The sequence below is a fragment of the Populus alba genome, chromosome 11, assembly GCF_005239225.2.
Source record: "Populus alba chromosome 11, ASM523922v2, whole genome shotgun sequence".
In the NCBI taxonomy this organism is placed as follows: domain Eukaryota; kingdom Viridiplantae; phylum Streptophyta; class Magnoliopsida; order Malpighiales; family Salicaceae; genus Populus; species Populus alba.
Genome location: NC_133294.1, coordinates 10,570,968 through 10,587,767, shown reverse-complemented (window position 1 = coordinate 10,587,767; position 16,800 = coordinate 10,570,968). Strand labels below are relative to the sequence as shown.

Here is a 16,800-nt window from a genome sequence, read left to right as displayed (position 1 = left end):
GACCGTTGGATCGGGCTAATATTTTATGTGGACTCTCCAGACATATCTTACTACCTTGGGTTAAAATTGCAGGTCAATCGGAGTTCGGTAAGGCACCCCAATACTGGTCAATAGAGGCTGTACGGATTTTGTTATTTACTTCCATTTGACTTGTGGACTTTCTATTTGATTAGGATTCTTTTCCTCCAAGGATGTGGGAGCTGGTTTTGGGAATTTCCTAGTTCCACAAGGATATTTAATGAGTTGCAATATAATCTCCTAGTGTGGCAAGGATTCATTAATGTTTCAGAATCCTTTTCTTATAAGGATTCCTTATTCATCCTAGCTACACAAGGAAAGAAGGGCTGGTGGTATTTAATGACAAGTGACTTATTTTTATTATTTTCTTTCATGTTTGGGCTTAATTAAAACTTTGTTTTGAGCTAGGATCCAAGGCTTGTTTGGATCAGGTTATGGGCTTTTTAGTTTAGGGTTTTGGGCCAGTTTTGAGTGGACCTCATAGAAGTCCACATAAGAGGTCCATTAGGGTTAACTTTTCAAGAACTATTTAAACTCATGTAAGCCACAATTTTGGCAGCTTTGATGATTATTATTCTGAATTTTTTAGTTTTAACGTGTGAGAGTGATTCTTGCATTCTTCAGTTCTTGAACGAACTGAATCTGACTTATCGAAGATTAACTGGCTTCGTGGCGTCATTCTACTCATTCCAATAGTGTTGGTGCCTTGGGGCAGGTTTCCATTGTGTCGCACTCATATCAGACCTATTTCGGCTTTCCGGGATCAGATCTCAATCTTGATTGTGGGTTGCGTGACCACGTGATCACGAGGTTCGCATCATGTTTGCCATGGAGAAGCGTCCAATCGAGACACCACGGCGACGACATCCAGTCCGGGCAGTCCACCGGCATGACGAGAGTACCGGATCAAAAGGTCCCTATCTATAGATCCGACCGTTGGATCGCGCTCAAAATGTTTTCACGAGTTTCCGGAGGCTGTTTCCATGGAGTAGCATCGAATCGAGTTGAAAGTGGGATGATGTTCAGTCGGGCCAGTCCACCAGCAAGACGAGAGTACCGCATCAAAAGGTCCCTATCTATAGATCCGACCGTTGGATCGCGCTCAAATTTTTTTCACAAGTTTTCAGAAGCTGTTTGCCATGGAGGAGCGTCCAATCGAGATGACACGGCGACGACTTCCTGTCCGGGCAGTCCACCGGCACGACGAGAGTACCAGATCAAAAGGTCCATGTCTATAGATCCGACCGTTGGATCGCGCTCAAATTGTTTTCACGAGTTTCCGGAGGCTGTTTCCATGGAGTAACATCGAATAGAAATGAAAGTGGGACGATGTGCTGTCGGGCCCGTCCACCGGCAAGACGAGAGTACCGGATTAAAAGGTCCTTATCTATAGATCCGACCGTTGGATCGCGCTCAAATTGTTTTCACGAGTTTCCGGAAGCTGTTTCCATGGAGTAGCATCGAATCGAGCTGAAAGTGGGACGATGTGCTGTCGGGCCAGTCCACCGGCAAGACGAGAGTACCGGATCAAAAGGTCCATATCTATAGATCCAACTGTTGGATCGCGCTCAAAATGTTTTCACGAGTTTCCGGAGGCTGTTTCCAATGGAGGAGCGTCCAATTAAGATAAAATGGCGACGATGTCCTCTCGGGCCAGTCCACCGGCAAGACGAGAGTACCGGATCAAAAGGCCCCTATCTATAGATCCGACCGTTGGATCGCGATCAAATTGTTATTCATAACAATTTCAGCGGATTATGAATGGATTCCTTCAAGGTGCAATAATTGCAATGTCTTTGGACATACCACAGCGATATGTGCTACCAGTAAAGTTGATGATCGTACAATGGGGGCAGAGGGCAAAAGGAAAATAGGAGCTGTGAACTCTAAACATGCAGATAATAAGCAGAATCAGCTTCAATGGCAGGTAGTTGGTAAACGAAATAAGGGTGTTACGATTGGTGATAATGATTGTTTGGCATCTAAAGAGCTTAATTGTAATGAGAATGGTTGTTTAGCATCTGCTTTACAGAGTGCTGATTGTAATACGAATGAATCTGCGACATTAGATGTGCCCAATGCTGGTTGTTATGAAGATGAAAATCCTACCTCTCCTCTTATTTTGAAGAGCTTACGAGCAGACATGGTGCCGGAGGAAGGGGATGCATGTACTTCTTTAGATCAAAGTTCAACCATCTGTAATGCAACCATGAACCCTGTTAGTCATGAGGTGAATGTTGATATTGGAGTTATGGGAGGTGGTACAGGTAAGGAAGATGATGATAAGGAGTCGACGTCACTGATCCCAACAAGTCCGCAAAGTCCGATTTCTTCTGACGGGGAAACTTTTATTAATCAGTTAGCTAGCAAGGCTAGAGACTCTCTAGAAAAAAAGAAAACGGGTTCTCCAGGCTTTTCAAAGAAGAGTAAGAAATCTGGCTCCTCGAGGGGGGGCAAGTCAAGGTAATCCGTGTGTTGATGTTTGGTACTCCTCTCTATTTCCCTATGATTATTGGATGTTGGAATGTTAGAGGTTTGAATGATCCCATAAAGCATTCAGAACTGCGTCAGCTCATCCATCAAGAGAGGATGGTTTTTTTTTGGTTTGGTTGAAAACTCGGGTTAGAGACAGGAATAAAGATAATGTTTCGCAACTTCTTCTGCGTAATTGGTCATTCTTGTATAATTATGATTTCTCTTGTCGTGGTCGTATTTGGGTTTGTTGGAATGCTGATTTGGTGAAGGTGGATGTTCTGGGAATGTCAGACCAGGCTATCCATGTTTTCTGTCATGATATTAGCTACCAATATCTGTTTTAATACTTCAATCATTTACGGAGACAATAATGCATCTGTACGTGAGGCTTTATGGTCTGATATTGTGAGTCGTAGTGATGGATGGGAGTCAAACCCCATGGATTCTTATGGGCGACTTTAATGCTACCCGCAACCAGTCGGAGAGGTTAGGGGGGTCTTCTACGCGGGCTGGTCATATGGACAGATTGGAAACATGTATACGTGAAGCGAAAGTGGATGATCTTCGGTATTCAGGTATGCATTATACTTGGACGAACCAATGTCCTGAGAATATGATTATGCGGAAACTAGATAGAGTGCTTGTGAATGAGAAGTGGAATATGCGCTTCCCATTGTCGGAAGCGAGATTCTTGCCTGCTGGTATGTCAGATCATTCTCCCATGGTGGTAAAAGTCACTGGCAATGTTCAGAACATAAAGAAACCATTCAGATTCTTCGATATGTGGATGGATCATGACGAGTTCATGCCCTTGGTGAAGAAAGTATGGGATCAGCATTCAGGAGGGTGTCCAATGTATCAACTGTGTTGCAAACTAAGGAAGCTAAAGCAGGAACTTAAACATTTCAATAAGACTCACTTCTCCAATATTTCCGATAGAGTCAAAGATGCAAAAGATCACATGGATAGGGCTCAACAAGCTCTGCATACAGCGCCTGAGGATCCAACATTGCGTATGCGAGAAAGAGATGGTGTTCGTAACTATGCTTCTACTGTCAGGGCGGAAGAGTGTTTTTTCAGACAAAAGGCAAGGATACAATGGCTTAGCTTGGGGGATCAGAATACTAGCTACTTTCACAAATCAGTAAATGGTAGACAGCATAGAAATAAGCTTCTCTCGGTTACAAGGGAGGATGGAGAAGTCGCTGAAGGACACGAGGCAGTCAAATCAGAAGTAATTGCATACTTCCAGCGTGTATTGGGAGTGAAACAGATGCCTAGGGTCCTGAACGAGGAAGTGATGCAATCGGCAATTTTTTACAAATTGTCGGCAACTCAACAGCATGTACTAGCACAAGATGTCACAAGAGAGGAGATTAAGCATGCTATGTTTAGTTTGAAAAACAACAAAGCTCCTGGTCCAGATGGCTTCAACGCAGGTTTCTTCAAAAGAATGTGGCACATAGTGGGGGAAGATGTAATCAACGCTGTTAGCTCCTTCTTCCAGACTCGTAGAATGCTTAAAGAAATGAATGCTACATCCATTTCCCTTATCCCTAAAGTTGCTAATCCTACGAGGTTGACAGATTTTCGTCCTATATCTTGTTGCAATACAGTATACAAATGCATCGCGAAGATTCTAGCTGGGAGAATGAAAGTTGTTTTACCATCCTTAGTAGGTCCGTATCAAACAGCTTTTATCTCTGGACGGAGAATCAGCGACAATATTCTTTTGTCTCAGGAACTAATGAAAGGCTATCACACAGCTACGGGTCCTGCTCGTTGTGCTATGAAAGTAGACCTGATGAAGGCTTATGACTCTGTTCGGTGGGATTTCGTTGATGCTACGTTGATAAAAATGGGATTCCCTAGAACAGTCATTGATTGGATCATGGTTTGTGTTACATCATGTCAATTCTCAATCAACGTCAACGGTGAACTTGCGGGTTACTTCCAAGGGGGAGAGGGCTGAGACAAGGTGATCCATTATCTCCATATTTGTTTGTCCTATGCATGGAAATCCTGTCAGGGCTGTTCTGCAATATGAGTGCCAACCAAAACTTCAAGTTCCACTGGAGATGCAAGAAGGACAGAATTTCTCATCTTTGCTTTGCCGACGACTTGATGATATTCAGCAAAGGGGATGTACATTCAATCCGTATGATCAAAAATGTACTCACAGAGTTTCAGGTTCTATCAGGTCTATATCCAAATCCAAACAAAAGTGACATCTTCTTGAGCGGTTCGTTAGGAGCTGAGAGGGAACAGATTATCAGTATTCTTGGGTTTAGAGAGGGGGAGCTTCCTATGAAATATTTGGGAGTGCCTCTTATCTCGTCCAGACTAAAGGCTGTTTAATTGTAAGGGCCTCGTGGATCGAATTACCGCCAAAGTTCGACATTGGACCTGTAGAACACTCTCTTTCGCAGGGCGAGTACAACTGATTAACTCAGTCTTATTCTCCATCCAGGTCTATTGGGCATCTCTATTCCTATTACCTGGGGAAGTAGTGAAAAATGTTGAGCAAATTATGAGATCCTTTCTTTGGTCAGGTTCAGATATGAGCACTACCAGGGCTAAAGTGGCTTGGGATCAGGTATGTCTTCCAAAAAAGGAGGGGGGGCTAGGCATAAAAAGGATAGCAGAATGGAACAAGATTGCCTTGTTGAAACATATTTGGAACTTGTGCAATGACTCAGATGGCTCAATCTGGTCTACTTGGATCAGATCCAATCTCTTGCGAGGTAGGAATTTCTGGACAATCAAGGCGCCAGGAAGCTGCTCTTGGGCTTGGGGAAAGATTCTAAAGCTCAGATCCTTAGCATGGCCGAAGATGAAGCACGTCATCGGAGATGGAATGACAACCTCTCTATGGTTTGACAATTGGCATCCTCACAGCCCGCTCGCTGATACCTACGGTGAACGTTTCATCTATGATTCAGGTATGGAACACAACGCGAGAGTGAACGTGCTGATTAATAACTTAGAATGGAGAATTCCTATCACTCATGCTATTGGCTGGCACCCCATTTTAGAAGCTATTCCTTCCACCTCTACTCCTAAGGGGCAAAAGGATGAGATTGTTTGGTTGGATTCGCCAAATCAGAGTTTCTCAGTCAAAGTAGCTTGGGAACAACTAAGAATTCATCATCAAATGGTTGATTGGCATGACATCGTGTGGTTCAAGAATGCTGTCCCAAGACATGCATTTCTTCTTTGGGTGGCTATCCAACGGAAACTCTCAACGCAGGATAGACTTCATCGGTTTGGTATTCAAGGTCCCAATAGGTGCTCACTCTGTCTCTGCAATAATGAAGATCACAACCACTTGTTCTTTGAATGCTCCTTTGCGAAAGCATTATGGTGGAATGTTTGTGATAGATGCGACATTCCAAGAATGACAAAAAGCTTGGATGAATGGATTCGATTGGCCACTGTCTCTTGGCATGGAAAAAGTTTCGTCAACTTTTCTCGTAAACTGGGCTTCGCAGATCGGAATGCAAGGATCTTTGCAGATGTGTCTAAAGCTTCGAATTTGGTTTTTGATCAAATCGAATGTATCATTCGCGATAAGCTTGTTTTGATAAGGAATGTTCAACAAACAGATGAAAACATAAGGATCCAAAGACTTTGGAGGGTCAATAACATGGACTCTTAATTTGATGTTTAGCTGGTTGTTTTTGTACCCCTAGCATATCTAGTTGGTCCAAGTTTTTGTTTTGTTGTGGCTAGCCTGTAGCCATTTGTTGGTTTTCGTTTCTGTCCTCATTATAAATCTTGGGTATGCCCATTATATTCTTTGTATCATTTTCTTTTAATACATAAGTCAGCTTACCAAAAACAAAGTGTTTGGAGGCTGTTTCCATGGAGTAGTGTCGAATCGAGCTGAAAGTGGGACGATGTGCTGTCGGGCCAGTCCACCGGCAAGACGAGAGTACCGGATCAAAGGGTCTTTATCTATAGATCCGACCGTTAGATCCCTCTCAAATTTTTTTCACGAGTTTTCGGAAGCTGTTTGCCATGGAGGAGGGTCCAATCGAGACGACACGGCGACGACGTCCTGTCGGGCCAGTCCACAGGCAAGACGAGAGTACCGGATCAAACGGTCCATATCTATAGATCCGACCGTTGGATCGCGCTCAAAATGTTTGCACGAGTTTCCGGAGGCTGTTTCCATGGAGTAGCGTCGAATCGAGTTGAAAGTAGGACGATGTGCTGTCGGGCCAGTCCACCGGCAAGACGAGAGTACCGGATCAAAAGGTCCCTATCTATAGATCCGACCGTTGGATCGCGCTCAAATTGTTTTCACGAGTTTCCGGAGGCTGTTTTCATGGAGTAGCGTCGAATTGAGCTGAAAGTGGGGACGATGTGCTGTCGGGCCAGTCCACCTGCAAGACGAGAGTACCGGATCAAAAGGTCCATATCTATAGATCCAACAGTTGGATCGCGCTCAAATTGATTTCACGAGTTTCCGGAGGTTGTTTTCATGGAGTAGCGTCGAATCGAGTTGAAAGTGGGACGATGTGCTGTCGGGCCAGTCCACTGGCAAGACGAGAGTACCGGATCAAAAGGTCCTTATCTATAGATCCGACAGTTCGATCGCGCTCAAAATGTTTTCACGAGTTTCCGGAGGCTGTTTCCATGGAGGAGCTTCGAATCGAGATGAAAGTGGGACGATGTTCTGGCGGGCCAGTCCACCGGCAAGACGAGAGTACCGGATCAAAAGGTCCCTATCTATAGATCCGACCGTTGGATCGCGCTCAAATTTTTTTCACGAGTTTCCGGAGGCTGTTTCCAATGGAGTTGCGTGGAATCGGGACGACACGGCGACGACGTCCTGGCGGGCCAGTCCACCGGCAAGACGAGAGTACCGGATCAAAAGGTCCCTATCTATAGATCCGACAGTTGGATGGCGCTCAAATTTTTTCACGAGTTTTCGTAGGCTGTTTCCCATGGAGGAGCGTCGAATCGAGATGAAATGGCGACGACGTCCTGTCGGGCCGGTCCACCGGCAAGACGAGAGTACCGGATCAAAAGGTCCCTATCTATAGATATCCGACCGTTGGATCGCAATCAAATTTTTTTCACAAGTTTCCGGATGTTGTTTTCATGGAGTAGCGTCGAATCGAGCTGAAAGTGGGACGATGTGCTGTCGGGCCAGTCCACCGGCAAGACGAGAGTACCGGATCAAAAGGTCCTTATCTATAGATCCGACCGTTAGATCGCGCTCAAAATGTTTTCACGAGTTTCCGGAGGCTGTTTCCATGGAGTAGCGTCGAATCGAGTTGAAAGTGGGACGATGTTCTGTCGGGCCCGTCCACCGGCAAGACGAGAGTACCGGATCAAAAGGTCCCTATCAATAGATCCGGCCGTTGGATCGCGCTGAAATTTTTTTCACAAGTGTCCGAAGGCTGTTTCCAATGGAGTAGCGTCGAATCGAGATGAAATGGCGACAGAGTCCTGTCGGGCCCGTCCACCGGCAAGACGAGAGTACCGGATCAAAAGGTCGATATCTATAGATCCGCTCGTTGGATCGCGCTCAAATTTTTTTCACGAGTTTCCGGAGGCTGTTTCCCATGGAGTAGCGAGGAATCGAGACGACACGGCGACGACGTCCGGTTGGGCCAGCCACCGGAAGGACGAGAGTAACGGATCAAAAGGTCCGTATCTATAGATCCGACCGTTGATCGCGCTCAAATTGTTTTCACGAGTTTCCAGGAGGCTGTTTCCATGGAGTAGCGTCGAATCGAGATGAAATGGTGACAAAGTCCTGTCGGGCCAGTCCACCGGCAAGACGAGAGTACCGGATCAAAAGGTCCCTATCTATAGATTCGACCGTTGGATCGCCATGAAATTTTTTTCACGAGTGTCCGCAGGCTGTTTCCAATGGAGTAGCGTCGAATCGAGATGTAATGGCGACAGAGTCCTGTCGGGCCCGTGCACCGGCAAGACGAGAGTACCGGATCAAAAGGTCTCTATCTGTAGATCCGATTGTGGGATCGCGCTCAAATTTTTTTTCACGAGTTTCTGGAGGCTGTTTCCAATGGAGTTGCGTGGTATAGAGACGACACGGCGACGACGTCGTGTCGGGCCAGTCCCCCGGCAGGACGAGAGTACCGGATCAAAAGGCCCATATCTATAGATCCAACCGTTGGATCGCGATCAAATTGTTTTCACGAGTGTTTGGAGGCTGTTTCCATGGAGTAGCGTCGAATCGAGCTGAAAGTGGGACGATGTTCTGTCGGGCCAGTCCACCGGCAAGACGAGAGTACCGGATCAAAAGGTCCCTATCTATAGATCTGACCGTTGGATCGCCATCAAATTTTTTTTCACGAGTTTTCGGAGGCTGTTTCCAATGGAGTAGCGTCGAATCGAGATGAAAGGGCGACAAAGTCCTGTCAAGCCCGTCCACCGGCAAGACGAGAGTACCGGATCAAAAGGTCGATATCTATAGATCCGACCGTTGGATCGCGCTCAAATTTTTTTCACGAGTTTCCGGAGGCTGTTTCCAATGGAGTTGCGTGGTATAGAGACGACACGGGGACGACGTACTATCGGGCCAGTCCACCGGCACGACGAGAGTACCGGGTCAAAAGGTCCTTATATATAGATCCGACCGTTGGATCCCTGTCAAATTATTTTCACGTGTTTCCGGAGGCTGTTTCCAATGGAGTTGCGTGGTATAGAGATGGCACAATGACGAAGTACAGTCGGGCCCGTCCACCGGCAAGACGAGAGTACCGGATCCAAAGGTCCATATCTATATATCCGACCGTTGGATCCCTCTCAAATTATTTTCACGAGTTTCCGGAGGCTGTTTCCAATGGAGTTGCGTGGTATAGAGATGACACGGTGACGAAGTCCAGTCGGGCCAGTCCACCGGCAAGACGAGAGTACTGGATCCCAAGGTCCACATCTATATATCCGACAGTTGGATCCCGCTCAAATTTTTTTCACGAGCTTCCGGAGGGTGTTTATATGGAGTAGCGTCGAATCGATCTGAAATTGGGACGACGTCCTAACGGGCTAGTCCACCGGAAAAACGAGAGTACCGGATCAAAAGGTCCTTATCTATAGATCCGACCTTTGGATTGCGCTCAAAATATTTTCACGAGTTTACGGAGGTTGTTTCCATCGAGTGGCGTCGAATCGAGCTGAAAGTGGGACGATGTGTTGTCGGGCCAGTCCACCGGCAAGACGAGAGTACCGGATCCAAAGGTCCATATCTATAGATCTGACAGTTGGATCCCGCTCAAATTTTTTTCACGAGTTTCTGGAGGCTGTTTATATGGAGTAGCGTCGAATCGAGCTGAAATTGGGACGACGTCCTGTCGGGCCAGTCCACCGGCAAGACGAGAGTACCGGATCAAAAGGTCCATATCTATAGATCCGACCGTTGATCGCGCTCAAATTGTTTTCACGAGTTTCTGGAGGCTGTTTCCATGGAGTAGCGTCGAATCGAGCTGAAAGTGGGACGATGTTCTGTCGGGCCAGTCCACCGGCAAGACGAGAGTAGCAGATCAAAATGTCCATATCTATAGATCCGACCGTTGGATCACCATCAAATTTTTTTCACGAGTTTCCGGAGACTGTTTCCCATGAAGTAGCGTCGAATTGAGATGAAATGGCGACGACGTCCTGTCGGGCCAGTCCACCGGCAAGACGAGAGTACCCGATCAAAAGGTCCATATCTATAGATCCGACCGTTGATCGCGCTCAAATTGTTTTCACGAGTTTCCGGAGGCTGTTTCCATGGAGTAGCGTCGAATCGAGCTGAAAGTGGGACTATGTTCTGTCGGGCCAGTCCACCGGCAAGACGAGAGTACCCGATCAAAAGGTCCTTATCTATAGATCCGACCGTTGGATCGCGCTCAAATTGTTTCACGAGTTTTTGGAAGCTGTTTGCCATGGAGGAGCGTCCAATTGAGACGACACGGCGACGACGTCCAGTCCGGGCAGTCCACCGGCACGACGAGAGTACCGGATCAAAAGGTCCCTATCTATAGATCTGACTGTTGGATAGCGCTCAAATTGTTTTCACGAGTTTTCGGAGGCTGTTTCCATGGAGTAGCGTCGAATCGAGCTGAAAGTGGGACGATGTGCTGTCTGGCCAGTCCACCGGCAAGACGAGAGTACCGGATTAAAAGGTCCATATCTATAGATCCAACTGTTGGATCGCGCTCAAAATGTTGTCACTAGTTTCCGGAGGCTGTTTCCAATGGAGGAGCGTCCAATCGAGATGAAATGGCGACGATGTCCAGTCGGGCCAGTCCACCAGCATGATGAGAGTACCGGATCAAAAGGTCCTTATATATAGATCAGACCGTTGGATCCCTCTCAAATTATTTTCACGAGTTTCCGGAGGCTGTTTCCAATGGAGTTGCATGGTATAGTGACGACACGGTGACGAAGTCCAGTCGGGACAATCCACCGGCAAGACGAGAGTACCGGATCCAAAGGTCCATATCTATATATCCGACAGTTGGATCCGCTCAAATTTTTTTCACGAGTTTCCGGAGGCTGTTAATGTGGGGTAGCGTCGAATCGATCTGAAATTGGGAAGACGTCCTGTCGGGCCAGTCCACCGGCAAGACGAGAGTACCGGATCAAAAGGTCCTTATTTATAGATCCGACCGTTGGATCGCGCTCAAATTGTTTTCACGAGTTTCCGGAGGCTGTTTCCAATGGAGGAGTGTCCAATGGAGATGAAATGGCGACGATGTCCAGTCGGGCCAGTCCACCAGCAAGACAAGAGTACCGGATCAAAAGGTCCATATCTATAGATCCGACCGTTGGATCGCGCCCAAATTGTTTTCACGAGTTTCTGGAGGCTGTTTCCATGGAGTACAGTCGAATCGAGCTGAAAGTGGACGATGTTCTGGCGGGCCAGTCCACCGGCAAGAGGAGAGTACCGGATCAAAAGGTCCGTATCTATAGATCCGACCGTTGGATCGCGATCAAATTTTTTTCAGGAGTTTCCGGAGGCTGTTTCCCATGAAGTAGCCTCGAATCGAGATGAAATGGTGACGACGTTCTGTCGGGCCCTTCCACCAGCATGACAAGAGTACCGGATCAAAATGTCCTTATTTATAGATCCGACCGTTGGATCCCTCTCAAATTATTTTCACGAGTTTCCGGAGGCTGTTTCCAATGGAGTTGCGTGGTATAGAGACGACACGGTGACGAAGTCCAGTCGGGCCAGTCCACCGGCAAGACGAGAGTACCGGATCCAAAGGTCAATATCTATATATCCGACAGTTGGATCCCGCTTAAATTTTTTTCACGAGTTTCCGGAGGCTGTTTATATGGAGTATCGTCGAATCGATCTGAAATTGGGACGATGTCCTGTCGGGCCAGTTGATGCAACCATATTATTCGATAGTTTCGCCGACATTTAACTAGTGTTTTGCCTATGTTTTATATATAAAATGCCTTGATATTCTTTGTTTTATGTTTTGAAGGCACTTTTGGATGAAAGATGCAAAAAGGAGTAAATTGAAGGTAATTGGCAGATTTGACGTTCAGTCGATGTTTTGTGCAGAACGTGAGCTCTAAAGGTCGAAATGAAGTGATTCCAGTCGCATTAAAAAGCTAACATCCATACCTTTCTGGAAATATAAGGCAAGACAATAAAATAAGAAAGAGCATGGAAATCACAGCTTTCAAAGTCAAATCTCGCAATCTGCCAGTGTTGACCTTCAGTCAGTCCGACTTGAATATATAGAGCTAAAAAAGTCCAATTGATGAAAACTCAATTGTTTTGGATTCCTGACTCAAAGTTCTATAAACGCTCCAAATTTCAGCCAAAAATGATGTCATATGAGGGAGATATGATTTTTCAAAGATGACAACTGAATTCTGCCAGCAAACAGGTTTCGTGAAGAAACGAGTCCAGATTACGTTCCGAAGCATAAACCGACATCCAAGTTTTTATTTCAGCAATGTAGCTCCTCTAAGTCAAAGCTTGAAGATTTCATGCAAAGTTATTTCTCCTTTTTTAGGAAAATAGTTATTGAACTACTTAAATGTAAATTGTCTACTTAAGGGAGGACTATTTTGTAAAATAAAGATTAGGGTTTCCTAGCGTATAAAAAGAATGAGAGAAGAGAAGGGGGTAGCCACCCAAGAGGAGAAAAAAACGCGCCCCCTACTCTAAGAAACCCTAAAATCATGCATTTTCCATCTTTTTGATTAGTTGTTCAATAAACATGCAAGGCTAAACTCATTTTCTTGGTTGCAAGGACACGGAAACCTTCGGATTTCAAGAACTGTGAGATCTATTCTACCTTTTCTTTTCAGTTTTTATATGATGAATATGTTTGTTATCCTATGCTTATTTTTTTCCTATGATTGTTTATTTTAATTGCTAGAGCGGACTCTAAGTTATTATTATAGACAATTTATTGCTAAGTTTGATATCAAAACCGGAGTTGTGGTATATGAACTTGTGAAGCAACTGAATTTAATAATTGTAGCGGATCTACGTTATTAATCTTAGGGAGAACATTCGATCAAAGCAACATAAGCAGACAACTTAGTTGTTAAGATAATGAATTTATCTAGATCTTAAGGCTGCCATTGGATTAAATCATTAGTGCGGACACTGTGATTATTTGTTGGTTAGGGTTAGTTATACGGCGGATCCGTTAATTAACCAACGTTAAGAAAAGATAAAAATTCAGAATATAAAACTGGAATTTCGTTTCAAGGATCAGTTCTGATTTCTATAGGTGGATGTGTGATTGCGACCAAGGTTTGTTTCTCTTGATAATTTTCTGATCTTATTAAATTTTTTTTGATAGTTTTTTGTTTTATTTTTTCTTTAGCCTATATAACATCCAACCCCCCTAAATTGCATAACGTATAGCATAAAAATCTGAACTAAATCTTCCTCATGGGATCGACCCCTTGCTTGCTCTATATTATCTTGTGTGTTGTGTTTGAAGCTAGGGTATTTAGCTTACCAAAAAAAAAGAAGCTAGGGTATTTAATTTGTGCGACCACGACATCGCAACAAATTTTGGCGCCGTTGCCGGGGAATGTAATTTTAGTTGATTCTTTTTTTTGGTAAGCTGACTTATGTATTAAAAGAAAATGATACAAAGAATATAATGGGCATACCCAAGATTTACAATGAGGACAGAAACGAAAACCAACAAATGGCTTACAGGCTAGCCACAACAAAACAAAAAACTTGGACCAACTAGATATGCTAGGGGTACAAAACAACCAGCTAAACATCAAATTAAGAGTCCATGTTATTGACCCTCCAAAGTCTTTGGATCCTTATGTTTTCATCTGTTTGTTTGAACATTCCTTATCAAAACAAGCTTATCGCGAATGATACATTCGATTTGATCAAAAACCAAATTCGAAGCTTTAGACACATCTGCAAAGATCCTTGCATTCCGTTCTTGCCAGATACAATACACTGTAGCTGCGAAGCCCAGTTTACGAGAAAAGTTGACGAAACTTTTTCCATGCCAAGAGACAGTGGCCAATCGAATCCATTCATCCAAGCTTTTTGTCATTCTTGGAATGTCGCATCTATCACAAACATTCCACCATAATGCTTTCGCAAAGGAGCATTCAAAGAACAAGTGGTTGTGATCTTCATTATTGCAGAGACAGAGTGAGCACCTATTGGGACCTTGAATACCAAACCGATGAAGTCTATCCTGCGTTGAGAGTTTCCGTTGGATAGCCACCCAAAAGAAGAAATGCATGTCTTGGGACAGCATTCTTGAACCACACGATGTCATGCCAATCAACCATTTGATGATGAATTCTTAGTTGTTCCCAAGCTAACTTTGACTGAGAAACTCTGATTTGGCGAATCCAACCAAACAATCTCATCCTTTTGCCCCTTAGGAGTAGAGGTGGAAGGAATAGCTTCTAAAATGGGGTGCCAGCCAATAGCATGAGTGATAGGAATTCTCCATTCTAAGTTATTAATCAGCACGTTCACTCTCGCGTTGTGTTCCATACCTGAATCATAGATGAAACGTTCACCGTAGGTATCAGCGAGCGGGCTGTGAGGATGCCAATTGTCAAACCATAGAGAGGTTGTCATTCCATCTCCCGATGACGTGCTTCATCTTCGGCCATGCTAAGGATCTGAGCTTTAGAATCTTTCCCCAAGCCCAAGAGCAGCTTCCTGGCGCCTTTGATTGTCCAGAAATTCCTACCTCGCAAGAGATTGGATCTGATCCAAGTAGACCAGATTGAGCCATCTGAGTCATTGCACAAGTTCCAAATATGTTTCAACAAGGCAATCCTTGTTCCATTCTGCTATCCTTTTTATGCCTAGCCCCCCCTCCTTTTTTGGAAGACATACCTGATCCCAAGCCACTTTAGCCCTGGTAGTGCTCATATCTGAACCTGACCAAAGAAAGGATCTCATAATTTGCTCAACATTTTTCACTACTTCCCCAGGTAATAGAATAGAGATGCCCAATAGACCTGGATGGAGAATAAGACTGAGTTAATCAGTTGTACTCGCCCTGCGAAAGAGAGTGTTCTACAGGTCCAATGTCGAACTTTGGCGGTAATTCGATCCACGAGGCCCTTACAATTAACAACCTTTAGTCTGGACGAGATAAGAGGCACTCCCAAATATTTCATAGGAAGCTCCCCTCTCTAAACCAAGAATACTGATAATCTGTTCCCTCTCAGCTCCTAACGAACCGCTCAAGAAGATGTCACTTTTGTTTGGATTTGGATATAGACCTGATAGAACCTGAAACTCTGTGAGTACATTTTTTGATCATACGGATTGAATGTACATCCCCTTTGCTGAATATCATCAAGTCGTCGGCAAAGCAAAGATGAGAAATTCTGTCCTTCTTGCATCTCCAGTGGAACTTGAAGTTTTTGGTTGGCACTCATATTGCAGAACAGCCCTGACAGGATTTCCATGCATAGGACAAACAAATATGGAGATAATGGATCACCTTGTCTCAGCCCTCTCCCCCTTGGAAGTAACCCGCAAGTTCACCGTTGACGTTGATTGAGAATTGACATGATGTAACACAAACCATGATCCAATCAATGACTGTTCTAGGGAATCCCATTTTTATCAACGTAGCATCAACGAAATCCCACCGAACAGAGTCATAAGCCTTCATCAGGTCTACTTTCATAGCACAACGAGCAGGACCCGTAGCTGTGTGATAGCCTTTCATTAGTTTCCTGAGACAAAAAGATATTGTCGCTGATTCTCCGTCCAGAGATAAAAGCTGTTTGATACGGACCTACTAAGGATGGTAAAACAACTTTCATTCTCCCAGCTAGAATCTTCGCGATGCATTTGTATACTGTATTGCAGCAAGATATAGGACGAAAATCTGTCAACCTCGTAGGATTAGCAACTTTAGGGATAAGGGAAATGGATGTAGCATTCATTTCTTTAAGCATTCTACGAGTCTGGAAGAAGGAGCTAACAGCGTTGATTACATCTTCCCCCACTATGTGCCACATTCTTTTGAAGAAACCTGCGTTGAAGCCATCTGGACCAGGAGCTTTGTTGTTTTTCAAACTAAACATAGCATGCTTAATCTCCTCTCTTGTGACATCTTGTGCTAGTACATGCTGTTGAGTTGCCGACAATTTGTAAAAAATTGCCGATTGCATCACTTCCTCGTTCAGGACCCTAGGCATCTGTTTCACTCCCAATACACGCTGGAAGTATGCAATTACTTCTGATTTGACTGCCTCGTGTCCTTCAGCGACTTCTCCATCCTCCCTTGTAACCGAGAGAAGCTTATTTCTATGCTGTCTACCATTTACTGATTTGTGAAAGTAGCTAGTATTCTGATCCCCAAGCTAAGCCATTGTATCCTTGCCTTTTGTCTGAAAAAACACTCTTCCGCCCTGACAGTAGAAGCATAGTTACGAACACCATCTCTTTCTCGCATACGCAATGTTGGATCCTCAGGCGCTGTATGCAGAGCTTGTTGAGCCCTATCCATGTGATCTTTTGCATCTTTGACTCTATCGGAAATATTGGAGAAGTGAGTCTTATTGAAATGTTTAAGTTCCTGCTTTAGCTTCCTTAGTTTGCAACACAGTTGATACATTGGACACCCTCCTGAATGCTGATCCCATACTTTCTTCACCAAGGGCATGAACTCGTCATGATCCATCCACATATCGAAGAATCTGAATGGTTTCTTTATGTTTCTGAACATTGCCAGTGACTTTTACCACCATGGGAGAATGATCTGACATACCAGCAGGCAAGAATCTCGCTTCCGACAATGGGAAGCGCATATTCCACTTCTCATTCACAAGCACTCTATCTAGTTT

The 16,800-nt window shown here is 44.7% G+C and overlaps 1 pseudogene; it reads left to right on the top strand.

Annotated features, from left to right (window-relative positions):
- Nucleotides 1-16,800, top strand: part of LOC140956079 (uncharacterized) — a 210,932-nt pseudogene that overhangs the window by 83,672 nt on the left and 110,460 nt on the right.